Source organism: Vulpes vulpes, chromosome 4, assembly GCF_048418805.1.
Source record: "Vulpes vulpes isolate BD-2025 chromosome 4, VulVul3, whole genome shotgun sequence".
Classification (NCBI taxonomy): domain Eukaryota; kingdom Metazoa; phylum Chordata; class Mammalia; order Carnivora; family Canidae; genus Vulpes; species Vulpes vulpes.
This window is the reverse complement of record NC_132783.1, coordinates 9,379,287-9,394,166: the sequence shown is the minus strand read 5'-3', so window position 1 is coordinate 9,394,166 and position 14,880 is coordinate 9,379,287. Positions and strand designations below refer to the sequence as shown.

Sequence of the window (14,880 nt, the reverse complement as noted above, 5' to 3'; positions counted from 1 at the left end):
ATGAGAAAATATATACCAGCCAAATACCAACCAAGAATGTTAGTATCAGATAAACTATACTTAAGAACAAGACATATTACTAGGGATACAGTGGATCACTTCATAATGATAAAGACTTCATCCGTCCAGAATAGCTAATGAACTAGCTTGTTTAAATATCTAATAATAGAATCTTAAATATATGATAAAGCAAAAACCAATGGAAACTTCTGAAGCTATTGTGCACATGTAAGATATTTACAAATGTGTGTGGTGCATATACACCAATTTTTCCCCGTGGGGTTTGTTTTCCATTACCATGTTGTTTGACAGAAATAGATGAAAGAATAGGTGGGAGAATGAAAGTATAATCCAAGCATATCTTCTCTAAACTGTAAATATCAATTGATGATATGAAAGTAAATAATGCCCTCAGAGATTTTTTAAAAAATCATTCTATAAATAATAAATACTACTAATAAACTATTTAAATATTAATATAATGAGAAATGACAATATTTGAAGGCTGAAAGTTGTTGTTTTACTGAAGAAACTGAAGTTATGATTCTTAGAACTTATGCAGTGGACATAGAAATGACTAGAAGCATAGACTGACATGTGCATTATATGTGGGAATTTATCACCTTTCATTGTCTCAGATAATACAAGCATGATTCATTTTGAGAGCGGAATAAGAATTTCCTCAAATGGCTTCTTACTTATAGATATATCGGGTACACTATAGTCTTCCATCAGTAACTTAAAAGGAAAATAATCAAACTTGATTACTTACAAGGAAGGTAGAGCATAAATATATGATTGCAAGTCACTGCACTCTATTTTTTTCTGATTTTCTGTGATGATAAAAATTATTGTAAATTATAATTCATTGTTTTTGATTTATCAACCTCTTTGTTTATATTGTATAGAAGTAACAACAATTTCACTGACTGCCTAATGAATCATTTTAAATTATCTAATACACTTATGGTTACAAGTATTTTAAATATTATAATGTAAAATAGATATAAAAATCAATTACAAACATTTGCCATTGAAATATTTAATATCTGAATTGAAAACCTAAAAGAGCCAGTATATTTTAATGAAATGCAGGCATAAATTGGTTGGTAGAAAATTATATTAGAGGACAGAAATACTCTGTTGCAACCTGGGCCAGTCACTGTAATAAATTATCTCATTAATCTCACAATAAATTCTTGAAGGATATACATCAATGCTCATTTTACAGGTGAATATTCTGAAGCTGAGAAAGTTTAGGTCGCTGGCACAAAATCACATTCATTTTTCCTTAGAGTAATTTTTATATATTTCAACTTTACCCTATTATCTTCAGTCAGGGTAAAGAAAGAAAACTCATGTAGTGTCAGTGAGACTGTTGGTATATTCAACAGAACAAGGTGCTAAGGCAAGAACAGCTTGGGGTGGCTGTGACTTTAAAACTTCACAACTTGGTAACAGACTGGAAATGTCCATGATAGACATTCCTCCAAAAGTTTGATGGGTAATAGTGTAAAAGAAGAGCAGAATTTCTCTCTTCCTTGATTCTAGAAAAAACAAATTGTTTACATAGTAGCATGACTATTTTTAATTTATTATATAAGTAATAGTAGTGTTATTATATATAATAATAGTGTTATTATACTATTAAATGCTAAATTTATTCATATAGTATTTGTTCATATCTTATAAGCAGAAAAATATGTCTCAATAAATACAAATTCTTTTTGTTTGCTGGGAAAAAAATACACAAAAAGCAGTCTTTGCCTACTGAATGTTCCTGCATCATTCTATTCTATGGTATCACCTTGGCTTGGAGGGCACATAACAGTTTTGTAGCAACTAGAGCCTCCCAGTTCAGCCTTAAGAAATCTCCAGTATAGTCATTCCCCTTTCTCCATGTGTATGGGGCTAAGTTCCTTTATCCTCAGTGGATGCTTGAAACTGGGAATAGTACTGAATATACATATGTGCCTGCGCGCACACACACACACACACACACACACACCAAATTGTTTTTATAGTATTAAATATATATACTATATATATAATTATTTTTCCTATGCATGCATATTTATGATAAAGTTCAACTTATAAGTTGGTCAGAGTAAGAGATTTAACAATAATTAATGATAAAATAGAGCAATTATAACAATATGGTGTAATAAAAGTCATGTGAATGTTGTCTCTGTCCCTCAAATATTGTACTGTATTCAATCTTCTTGTGATGATTTGAGATGCTAAAATGCCTACATGATGAGATGAAGTGAGGTGACATAAACATTGTGACATAATGTTAGTCTACTGTTGACCTGCTGACAATATATCAGAAGGAGGGTCATTCGCTTCCGGATGATGGCTGACCAGGTGTAACTCAAACCGTGGTTGAGGGGCAATGACCATGATTCTGAAAACTGAGGATTATTGTTGCATCAAATAAATCCAGTGAGAATGGATTCTACTGGCAGGTATAAAATCTCCACCTTGAAAAATGATTGGGATTGTATATCCTCTACTCCTTCGTTCAAACATATGCCTGAATGACCCATGTCTCAGCATGTCATTCAAACATGTATGCATCTCATTCTTGCAATGAGACACACACTCAAATGTATATAACTGTATTAATTCTTTGAAATTATGACAATGCAAAGACTATAGCTCATTGCGGCTCTACCTGGATAAATAAAAGGACTCTGGAATCTGAAAAAACATGTTTTGTGTTGTTTGTCTTATATAAAATATATGACCTCTAGCATGTTAGTTTCCCTTACTTCAAGGGGCCAATATTGTCTGATTTATTGATTTCTCTAAAAATTAAAGAATATATCTAAAAATCTTGGCTCCTAAGAAGGGTTTAAAAGTCAATTTATTTATTTCCCTTCCTCACTAGTTTTAAATTACTAATTTCACTACAAGTTGCCCTAAACAAAATATACATACCTCAGTGTCAGAAAAGTTAAAAACGAAACAAAACAAAAAAACAAAAGCCTTCAATTCCTTTTTAATAATAAAAACTATACAGAAATAGATGATTAATGTAAAACTCTGGACCAGTGTAAGTTATATAGTTCTTTCCATTGATATCCATTTCTGTTTTCAGGATGATGTGTATATACATATTTTGCTAAGAGGTCCATGTAAAGATGGAGAATATCTTCAAATAAATTTATTGACCTCCCTAAGTCAAATAGTTGCTGACTTAACACATAATTTTGTTTCCGTTACAAAATTTATACATACTGTGTTGTATATTATCAAACTGTAAAATATTAGCAGACCTTGACTAGCAGTTTTTTTTTTTTTTGACTAGCAGTTTTTTTATTGTATTTACTTAAATTGTTATTTAATTACAACATATAATCTTGAGTACAGGTGATAGTTAACTATATCTTGAAGCATTTAAATTGTCCCTGATAAAATGGTTTCTCCCTTGTAAGATGATTTCTTTGCTAATGTCATGGCTAGAATAGGGTTCAAGTTCAAATGTGTAATGCTGTCTCTTGAGTAGCCAGCCATAAGCTGTGGTTCCTTGGGCAGAGGTTTTGTTTAGTTTATGCCTGGGCCAAAAAACCAAACCAAACCAAAACCAAAACCTAATAACCAGGTTTGCTGAATGGCAGTAATAGTTATATGGGATAACTGAAATAAATAATAAAATATGACATGGAATAATGATTAATATTGCAAACCTTTCAGTGTAATACTTGAAGATATTATGTATAGAGCCTGTATCATTTTTTTTGAAGAAAATTGTCTCTCATGGTTTCTTTTTAAAAAGATAACCTAAGATTGAAATTCACAGTTGAGGTGCAAAGTCTTTCTTCTTTTAATTCCCCAAGTCCAATTCATTCCAAATAGTAAGTTCTACTGTTGCAAACTCATTTTCTTATTTCATACATGTGAAATGTAATAACACCTGAAACCGGGGTCTGGCATACATAAATCAATATTTTCAACTATAAATGTCGTTTTCCCCACAGGTTTTGCTACTTTTGATTTAAGAATCATCATGGTTCAAAGTACAGGTTTATTCCTTAGAGAAGCAGGTTATTAGCTGCAAAATAATCACCCAGATATGAATCATTGAACAACTGCCCTTTCAAGTTAGCTGTATGTTAAAGGGAAATCTATGCAATACGCCCATAAAGAAGTACTTATTTACTAGGTGCATAACTAAAGTCATTAAAGAAATCTAGCAATAGATTTAAGACATCAAATAAGCAAAATACTTTACAAGAGGCTAGAATGTTAATGTCATGATAATGTTATGCGATGTCAAGAGCAGTTAATTTTGCATTTCCAAGGGTAGGCAGCATGATCTACACTTTCCTTAAAGGCTCATTGTGAGACTTGCAATGGTTTTAATTCCCCTCTATCTCTTTATGATGACATTACACAAAAACAAAGGTGGCGACAATTCAAAAATAAAGTTATTTATTTCATCATGTTAGTGAACAGATTATCTTGGGCATGGACTCTTGTTGAAATGTTAAAACATTTAATGGCCCATATGAAGACTACTTGATAATAAAGCAAGTTGATTGTTGCTCTGAAGAGGAACATCTCTTCAGAGATGCACTTCAATTTCCAGTGCATCTAATCGTATTACTACATGTGTACATGAATCCTGACAGGTGTAGCTCATAGTCCCTTGGGTTACGAACTTTGTCCTTTGGAAGAAATATGAGATTGAGCAGGAAAGCGGTAAAATCCACTATTTTTCTCACCTGCCTTCAGAACAGCCCAATTCATTAGTGAAAAACCATCCTGTTTTTGCCCAGTACTGAGAGAACTCCTGGGGCAGAGGATTTTCATTCAGTGCTAATATAGGGAAAGTCTCAAACAAACAAGGATAACCCAATTTAGCTGATCTTATTTACTTGTATTCAGTTGGACCAGGTAGATAATGTAAGCCTGAAGGAGTTCACCTTTCTGTTCTATTTACAAATAGTAAACTTGATCGTTTTCAATGATATTATCTATTTCTCCAGGGCCCAGAGACTTTAGCAGTAGAGCATATCAACTATTTTGCATATCAAGACAGACCTATGCTCCTGCCTTACCCTATCAGACTTCCACTCCCCACTTAGAGGTACATTCAATAATGCCTCTAAAATAAAATAGGTGCCCATCATTGATAATCTAAGTATCTAAACACAGAGTTTAATGGGCTAATTTTTCCCTTACTTTGATACCTGTAAACCTAACAGCAAATTCCAACCTCAGGTTTTCTTGAGAATCTGTGGCCGGTAGCTATTATTGATATCAATTATTCAATTATTTAATGCTTTTAGTTGTTAGCAACAGTACCATCTTAGCGATTTAAAGCCATAGCTACCTTATGGCATCACCATGAAGGTGGGACCTCTAGAGCAACTACCAATCCCCACTGGAGAAATGGTCTGCCAAGTCCATTTTTTTTTTTTTTTTTAGTAAAGTGCATTTGTTTTTTTTGTTTGTTTGTTTTCTTGTATATGTTTTTCTTAAAAAAAAAAAAAGAGGAAAAAGAAAAAAAGCCTCCTCCTTTCCAGCCCCCAGTGTCCACTGGGTTTGGAGAGGTGGAGTCAGGGCCAGGTCCTAGGAGAAGGTGTGGGAGTAGAAGGCAACAGCATTGGCAGTATAGTCCATAGGGAGGAGGTGCCTGATGTGCCTGGCCCCGAGGCTGGCCCCACCCAGGGCAGACAAGTGTTGCAGCTTCATCAAGGTGCAGGGTGCCGAGGGTACTATCTGCTGGCTCATGATCCCGAGGTTGCACAACTATGAAGTGTTGCAGTTAATTTATAGTCGACTTTATTTTGCCTTCTACATCTGTAGCTATTCAAATGATCGACCTCTTTCTCTTTCACAAGCAACTTCCTCTAACAGGATATTTTCTTAGTTTTAGGCATTATATTCCACCTCTATGATTTTTGTCATATCTGATTACCAGCTATGCTGATAGTTCATTAACATTTGCCTTTGTCTCAGCTATCCTTTTTAAATTAAATTCCTTATATATGAATTAAAGCCTTAGCCAAACACAACGGTCTCACAATCTATGTTTGTTTCCCTATGAACCAAATTCAAGTCATTTGGTTAAGCTTTTGGTCTTTGGATTCTAATATAAGGTTGGAATGTCCAGTTTCATACAGCACAGAACTGTTAGAGAAGAGGGTCTCTAGTGCTGTAAGGCCCTCTGTCTTCTTTCTAAAGGGTGTTTATTTTTGGTATTCACAGCATTGTGAGTTCTGGGCTATAAAAGTCACCAAAACAAATACATGCATATCTCTGCTGACCACATATATTTGGAAAACTTAGGGAGAAAGTGAGGGGAATATTCTAAATTAATATTGACAAATAAAATAGTTTCTTAATTAGCAAACAGCTAATTAAGGGTTGGCAAGTCCCATCTCCTTTTGGTAGTTTTGTTTCTCCCTCTGAAGTCTTTCTTAATAATATGCAAATTCATTTCATCAAAGTTTTACCCATTTAGTTTTTTTTATTGTTCCTGATAAAAATGTGAGAGATTGGCAAAAGAAATGATTGAACGTCTTTTCAGAAGAATGATGGGCACTTTCTGGCAGATTCTCCAGAGATTATGATTCCACAGGGGTGTCTACTTTAGATTGATTGGCTAGTGCCTAGGCTATTTTACACCTTGTAAGGTCAAAGTTAAATTATAGTTAACTTAAACAATGGAAAATTTTCCTGCCCACAGAAAATGCAAATGATTCTTATGCACAGATATCAATTTTGCCCAGTAGAGAATATAAATCTCCATAAGTCAGATTCTCATATATACTGGTTTTAACCATTAACTGGTTTCCTCATTACAAGTTGAATAAAATACTTGGCATAAGTTCGTTATATATTTTCATTGCTGTATAAAGTTATTTAGATCAAATGTCTTTTCTCATCTTTTAAAATGAATCCCAAATGGCTGTAGAGCTGACTTTGCTGAGTTTCCAGTTTGTGTGTGTTTATGTCTGTGTGTTTTGTAATGACTGTGTGTTGGTTGTGAGTGTGTTTTCCTAATCCACCATTTAGTGATAAGCTATTTTCTATCTGTGGCAGCAGTGATTGGGGATATGGGGGTGATGGGGATTAAGTGGTCTTTTCACTGGAGAGGGAGATCAAGTCTTTAATGGATGATATAAAAGATAAAGTATTTTAGGTTTTTCATTTGTTTGGATGTTTGTTTCCCTGTGAATGAAAACCAGTTAGGACTTCCATGGTCACTGGAAAGGAGAAAGACTGAAATCTGAGCAGGTAAGTTTTTGTGTTTTCTTTTGACTATGGCTGAAATTTATAACAAGCTCTCTATATGCACGTGTATGTGATACCTGCAATTCAGGGAAGTGTTTACCTCTGCTTGGTGAGTGTGAAATATTTTCTTACTTCTAATAGATATTAATAAATGATATTGTGTGTTCTGACCCATTTGTGGAGATAAACACCTACCTAAATAAAATATTACCTAAATTAAAAGAAAGTGTAAAAAACGAAACTTTTATGCTCTAAATATTCTATACCTTTAAGAAAAAAATTTTTTTACATTAACTGCCTTCTCAGATATAGTGTAGCAACCTAAATTCATATAGGTAAGGTGAATCTTTGGGTAAATCAGACTAGCTTAATAATTTTGATTTAAAAAAGAAATATAAGAGCTTAATAACTTTTCTATGACATATCACTAATATTTAATATTATATTAATTATTATATATTACTGATGTAGAACATTATAATAATAACTATGTATTCTATATATATAGAACATACTATAAAACATAGTATATAATATTAATAATTAAATGTTATATGATATATAATTACATACCATATTCTCAGTATATATATTGTACACTAAATATAAAAATAACAATTTATAATAAGTGTGTTATACTTATATATAATAATATATAAGTATAACAGAAGCATATGTTTTAATAATCTATTAGGCATTAAATTAATCTAGAATTTTGATGCTTTTAGAAACAAACATTTATTCCATTTAGTACTCCACCATTTTTGTGGGTCAGCAATCCAGGCACAGCTCTGCTGGGTTTTATAGTTCCATATCTCACAAAAGGCTACAACCATGACTGATGTAAGAAAATAGCATAGTAGGAAGCACCAAGAATTGCTCTTTCCACCTAGACAGCAATTATACTGGCAGAAACCGTCAGAAGTTGACTATTTGGGAACTCAGAAATTTACTTGAATGCTGGCAGCTTCCAGGAGAAAACTTGGCGGCAAATTGTGGTTAATTTCCATCAATGTCAGCTTTTAGCATAGTAACCATCACCCATCCCAAGTCCTCCAACCCCTACAGGCAGCCATGCTCTAGTGTGCTTGCTGGAGACAGGTTGAGGAATAAAGACCTTGTACTCCAAGTATTGGAGTTAACTGTTCTGATAGCTGATTATGGCTTTTGATTATTAAGTGCAATTGCAGAGGCTGGCCACCATTCTTTCAGCCCTCTATTGGCTGGAATACAAAGGAGCATCATCTGTTTTTCTTTTCTTTTTTCTCTTTTTCTCCTTTTGGGAGCCAGACACTTAAGGACTCGTATGTTCAGAAGCAACCATATATATGGTGAAATTTAAAAAACAATGGCACAAGACCAAAAACATAGTCCCAGAGAAGACTTGAGATATCCTTAAGCTTTCACAGTAGGATGATTGAAGCCCCCTTTCATAAACAACAACAGCAACAACAACAACAATAACAACAACAACAACCTACCAGCCAACCAAGCAAACAACCAAACTCTGAGTAAGGATAGGAATCTAATTTCTAAAGCTACTGTATTACAGTGTCTAGATGCTTTCTTTTGAACCAAAAATCAAAGGCATATGACGAAACAGGAAAGCATGGCCCATTCAAAGGAACAAAATAAATCAACAGAAACCATCTTTAAGGAAGCCAAGACACTAGACTTACTAGACAAGACAACTTAAAAAAAAAGTTTTAAAAATGCTCAAATAACTATAGGAAGATATGAACATAGGAAAATGATATATGAACAAAATGAGAATATGAATAACTCATTCTATGAAGTCATCATTGCCTTGATTCCACAGATATAGAATTAGAAAATACATGATCTCTTGTGACTGGCTTCTTTCATGTGTTCAAGGTTCATCGATGTTTAATATATATCATCACTTCATTTCTTTTTACTGCTTAGTAATATCCCATAATGTAGATATATATCACTTGTGTTATTTCATTCATCAGTTAAAGGACAATTGGGTTGTTTCTATATTTTGGCAATTGTGAATATGCAACTATCTGACTACAGCCATGTGCAAAGTTTTATGTGGACATATATTTGCACATACTGGAATTATAAAAATGAGTGGAATTACTAGGTCACATGGTTTTGAGAACTCCCAACGCGTTTTCCAAAGAGTTTCTTTTTTTTTTTTTCATTTTTAAATTTTTATTTAAATGTAGACTATTAGTCAAATGATTGGAAAATCAATAATGAAAAATAGTGTTTTAGAGTTTTTCTCCTGGTATAGTGGCGCTTGCGCTGCAGGGGGCTGGGGACATGGCACTCCTGTGGCACCAGACTCAGCTCAAGGGGTTATCTGAGGCCATGTGGGTCGAGGGTCCTCTGTGCCCAGGCCTAGCCCCCAGCGTACTCAGGGAAGACCACTAGCCCACTCCTCAGCCTCGGTTCCTGCGGGCCCAGCTCTGCTTGAGCTCCTCTGAGGAGACACTGTCCCATATCCTGCCCCATCATAAATATGTACAAATCCCTGCACAGTCTGGGGCACCAGGCCCAGGCAGTGGTGCTTGGCACTTTTCATTTAATGTGAAATTTTACCCACCAGACCCTGCCCAGCTATCTGAAGACATCACCAGGTACTACCTCTGCCTACAACTGCGAGATGACATCGTGTCTGGAAGGCTGCCCTGCTCCTTTGTCACCCTGGCCCTGTTGGGCTCCTACACTGTCCAGTCCGAACTTGGAGACTATGATCCAGATGAATGTGGGAATGATTACATTAGTGAGTTCCGCTTTGCACCAAACCACACAAAAGAACTGGAAGATAAAGTGATCGAGCTGCACAAGAGCCACAGAGGAATGACGCCAGCAGAAGCAGAGATGCATTTCTTGGAAAATGCCAAAAAACTGTCCATGTATGGGGTTGATTTACATCATGCCAAGGATTCTGAAGGAGTAGAAATTATGTTAGGAGTTTGTGCAAGTGGTCTGTTGATATATCGTGACCGTCTGAGAATCAACAGATTTGCCTGGCCTAAGGTTCTCAAAATTTCATACAAACGGAACAACTTTTACATTAAGATCCGGCCAGGAGAGTTTGAACAATTTGAAAGCACCATTGGCTTTAAACTGCCAAACCATCGAGCTGCCAAGCGTTTATGGAAAGTATGCGTTGAACATCATACATTTTTCAGACTGTTGTTACCAGAAGCACCTCCAAAGAAATTCCTTACCTTGGGCTCCAAGTTTCGATACAGTGGCAGGACACAAGCCCAAACAAGAAGAGCCAGTGCATTGATAGATCGTCCCGCCCCCTACTTCGAACGCTCGCCCAGCAAACGCTATACCATGTCTCGCAGCTTGGATGGAGCGTCAGTGAATGAAAACCATGAAATGTACATGAAGGATTCTGTGTCTGCTGCAGAGGTTGGTACTGGCCAGTACGCCACAACAAAGGGTATCTCTCAGACCAACTTGATCACCACTGTGACTCCGGAGAAAAAGGCCGAGGAGGAGCGGGACGAGGAAGAGGACAGACGGAAAAAGGCAGAAGAAGCCACGCCGGTCACAGCAGCACGGCACGAGGGAAAGGTACATCTCCCAGGCTCCCTCTTAGGGCTTGCCTAGACCTTGAAGAACTACTTAATAATTTTGAGGCTATAAACCAGGAATGTGCTAAGACTTAGGGTAACTCGGGGCGCCTGGGTGGCTCAGTCAGTTAAGCGGCCAACTTGACCTCAGCTTGGGTCTTGATCTCAGGGTTGTGAGTTTGGGCCCCGTGTTGGGCTCCACTCTGGGTGCAGAGCCGGCTTTAAAAATAAAAAAAAAATAAAAAAAATAAAAAAAATAAAAAAGAGGCTGTGCCATTTTACATTTCAGACAGCAATGAATGGGGGTTTGAAATTCTCAAATTTCATACCAACACATATTCTATTTATTATTATAGCCATTCTAGTGGGTGTGAAGTAGTATCTTATTATGGTTTTGATTTGTATTTCTCTGATTTGAGCATCTTTTCATGTACTTATCTGCTCTTAAAATATATCCTTAGAAGAAATGTTTATTTAAATCCTTTGTCCATTTTAAAAATTAGATTGTCTTTTATTATTGAGTTGTAGGAGTACTTTATATATACTGAATACAAGTCCCTTTTGAGATATATGATTCATAATTTTTTCCCATTCTGTGGGTTGTGTTTTCACTTTTTGATAGTAGTTCATTATTTTTTGTTATTAAAAAAGGCTATTCATTTTTATGAAATCCATTTTATTTTACTTTGTCACTTGTGCTTTTGATGTTATACCTAAAAAGAATATTACTTGACCTAGGTTCACAGTATTTTCTCCTATGTTTTTCTCTAAAAATTAAAGTTTTTTTCAAGTTTTACATTTAGGCCTATGCTCCATTTTGAATTAATTTTAATAAATGCTGTGAGATAGAATTCAAACTTCATTCTTGAACATTTGATTATTCAATTGTTCCAACGCCATTTGTGGAAAATTCAATTTTCTCCCATTGAGTTTTATTGGCATCTTTGTCAAAAATCATTTCATCATAAATATAAGAGTTTATTTCTGGCCTTTCAATTCTATTCCATTGACCTACTTGTCTGTCTTTATACCAGTATCACACTAACTTGAATGCTGTAGCTTTGTAGTAATTGTGAAATTGGAAAATGTGAGTCCTCCAATTTGTTTTTTTTCCAAGATTTTTTTGCCTATTTTGGTCCATTGTATTTCTACATGAATTTTGGGATCAGCTTGTCCATTTCTGGTGGGGGAGAAAAAAGCCAGCTGGGATTTTGACAGTGATCGCATTGAATCTGAAGGCCAATTTGGGAATTACTGACAACTTAACAGTATAATATATTCTCATCATCCATAAACATGGGACAACTTTCCCTTTATTATATCTTTGAAGTTTTTGTCTACAATGTCTAACATCTGGACTAAGCAGTGTTTATAGGCTTCATTTTTTCCCCTGTGTACATCATACTTTTCTATTTTTTGTATATCTCAATTGTTACTTGAAAACTGATGTTTTTTAGATAACATATTTAGCATCCCTGGATAATAATTCCCTCAGTTCTCTCTTCCTTGGGGTTTTGTGTTCACGTTTGCTGTCTTTCTGGTCACTTACTTGTTTAGTGACTTGGCTGAATTGACTCTTGACACCTTTTCCCCCTATGGTGTAAAGCCTCTGATGCACTTATTCAGATATTTCTTGTTTTTATATTTTAGCTCTGGAATAGCTAAGCAATCTATCAATCATAGATTCTTGTCTATAAGCCCCCTTTACCAGTTAGGTTTTGGCCTTTTACCAGTCGATACATGATAGCATGGAGTCTACTTTTATAGTTCAAGGCTTTTACTGTTCTCTCCTTCTCTCTCCATTATTCTCTCCCTCTCTATTGTCGATTAGTAGACATTTCCCTGTGTGATTACTCCTGAGAAGGCAGTCTTGGTTAGACATATGGATGCAGGGATATGCGTGATTTTATTTTTAAGTCCCAGGTATTGCCCCTACCTCGGAGTGTCATAATGTTCAGCTAGTGTTCAGCAAGCTGTACTTAAACCCCTAGTGATAATGAGTCTTCTACCTTTGGGTGATTAATGTGTGTGTAGGTCAGGAATGTTATCAAGTCTGACACACCGTGCTTGTCCCCGTGTAGGTACCACCCGATGCACCTACACAGTCTTCCCAAACCCCAGTATTGGCTGGGATCCTAGGAAAAGTCTTCCAGGCTGTCACTATCTCTTAAGCTTTTAAATGTTGTTTTTTTAATATTTTTTTATTTTATTTTTTTAGCTTGTTATTACTCTTATCACAGAGCAATACTCTTTCCCCTAGACTCTCACTTAATTTTTTTTAGTATTAAATTGATTATAAATATCTTTATGTTGAGGTAAACCTAGATGTCTTCCAGACTTTTCAAACAAAATGTATTTACATTTCTACTTAGTCTTCTGCACAATCCTGCTTACTCCCCCTTTTTAGACTAGTTGATACAAAATCTAACACAGTACCTATTTCTGAGGGCTTTGTCAGCAACATATTTATTTTAACACATTTATTGTACAGTATTTATTGGTATGCCTGCAAGCCTGTTCGCTTACCAGGAGAAGGAATTACATCTTTTTCAATTTAAATGAATGAAAACTAACTCGATGAAGAATAGAGACAATAGAATCAGATTAAATACACATGCAAAAGATATGTGAAATATAACATTGAAAAGCTTCATATAATTTCATATAATCTAATTCTCTCTATATATCTAGAGAGAGAAAGAGACATAGGAGAAGGGAGATAATAAATAAATAAACTTCTATTTATCTATCCTGGCATTTAGTTAGTGTCATAAAATTTGCTAAACTGAGCCCTTCCAGGGCACCTAGAATGTATATATATTTAGTTCTTACTATTGTGATGTGATTATTTGTAGAACTCTGACATATTTGGCCATAAACTATCGAAGAATATGTATTGTTTGTTTTGGTGTTCCTGGGCACTTATTAATTATTAAAATTCATGGTAATACCATAATGCGAGCTGCTAAATAAATTAATGAATAAATTAATGAATGAATATGTTACCTATGATTACTAGTCATTTGGTGCTTTTATTTCCCACAGTATATTTAGTACTTTTATTAAAAATATTTTAACAATAAAATTATAGAAACTATCGATGTTGCATTATGACAGAAAATTATCACAAGTTAGATTATAGTAGTTTTATTTTTTTTTTTTAAGGTGCAATTCTGGTAAAGTGCATGCCTATTGGTAGGATAAAAATCACAAAAAATTTCCTGTCAATGATGAAGTAAAACCATTTAGTTGGGTGGCTAATGGACTACCTAGATTTGTTTTCTTTATTCCTAAAGAGTTATCTCCCCACAAAATAAAAATACTGAGGACTTAAAAATAACTTAAGATCATGTATTTCGGAACAATTATATTTCTAATTCACATGTAATCTGATTTTTCTTAATCCTTTTATTCAAACCTGATATTTGCTTATTCCAAATGTTATTTCCCCCTCCCACCTCTCTAGATAATTAACTTGTCTTAAGTTTTGAATTTAGATTTGAAAAATATTATTTAACATAGTTCCATATTTCAAAGTATATAAAATTTAAAAAGCATTTATAGAAGACACATTTGCCTGTCTCTTGCATGTTAAAATATCCTGATAAAAATTTTTAGTCATGTGTTTATTAAAAAAATAATAGTTAACTTAAATAATAAACATTCTAAGACTTTTCCTTAGTTTTTTTTTTAATTTTGCAATATAAAAATTGAAAAATGATAATGCAAAGTTTTACCATATGACAATTATTACAATTTGAACTAAAATTATTAGGAATAACTTTATACAGGAAATAAAAGGTGTGTATTCTTATCCTGAATTTAACATCAATAGTTATCAAGTGTTACCTTGATATATCCTTATGATTTCATAATTTTAGCTAACTAGGTTGAAGATATTTCTAGTGCATGTTTTATGTTAAGGAATGGAAAATTAATTTGCAGAATTTGCAGCATTATGTCTGTCACTGATGAATAGTGCTAAAAATGTGTATGAATATGTGTTAAGTTGAAACATTTGAAGGAACACAATACTATTGGCAAAAATAACAGATTGGATGTATTTGGT

The 14,880-nt window shown here is 34.4% G+C and overlaps 1 pseudogene; it reads left to right on the top strand.

Moving 5' to 3' along the window:
• Positions 1-14,241, top strand: part of LOC140598431 (band 4.1-like protein 3 pseudogene) — a 31,854-nt pseudogene extending 17,613 nt beyond the window's left edge.
• Positions 14,242-14,880: the final 639 nt, after the last annotated feature.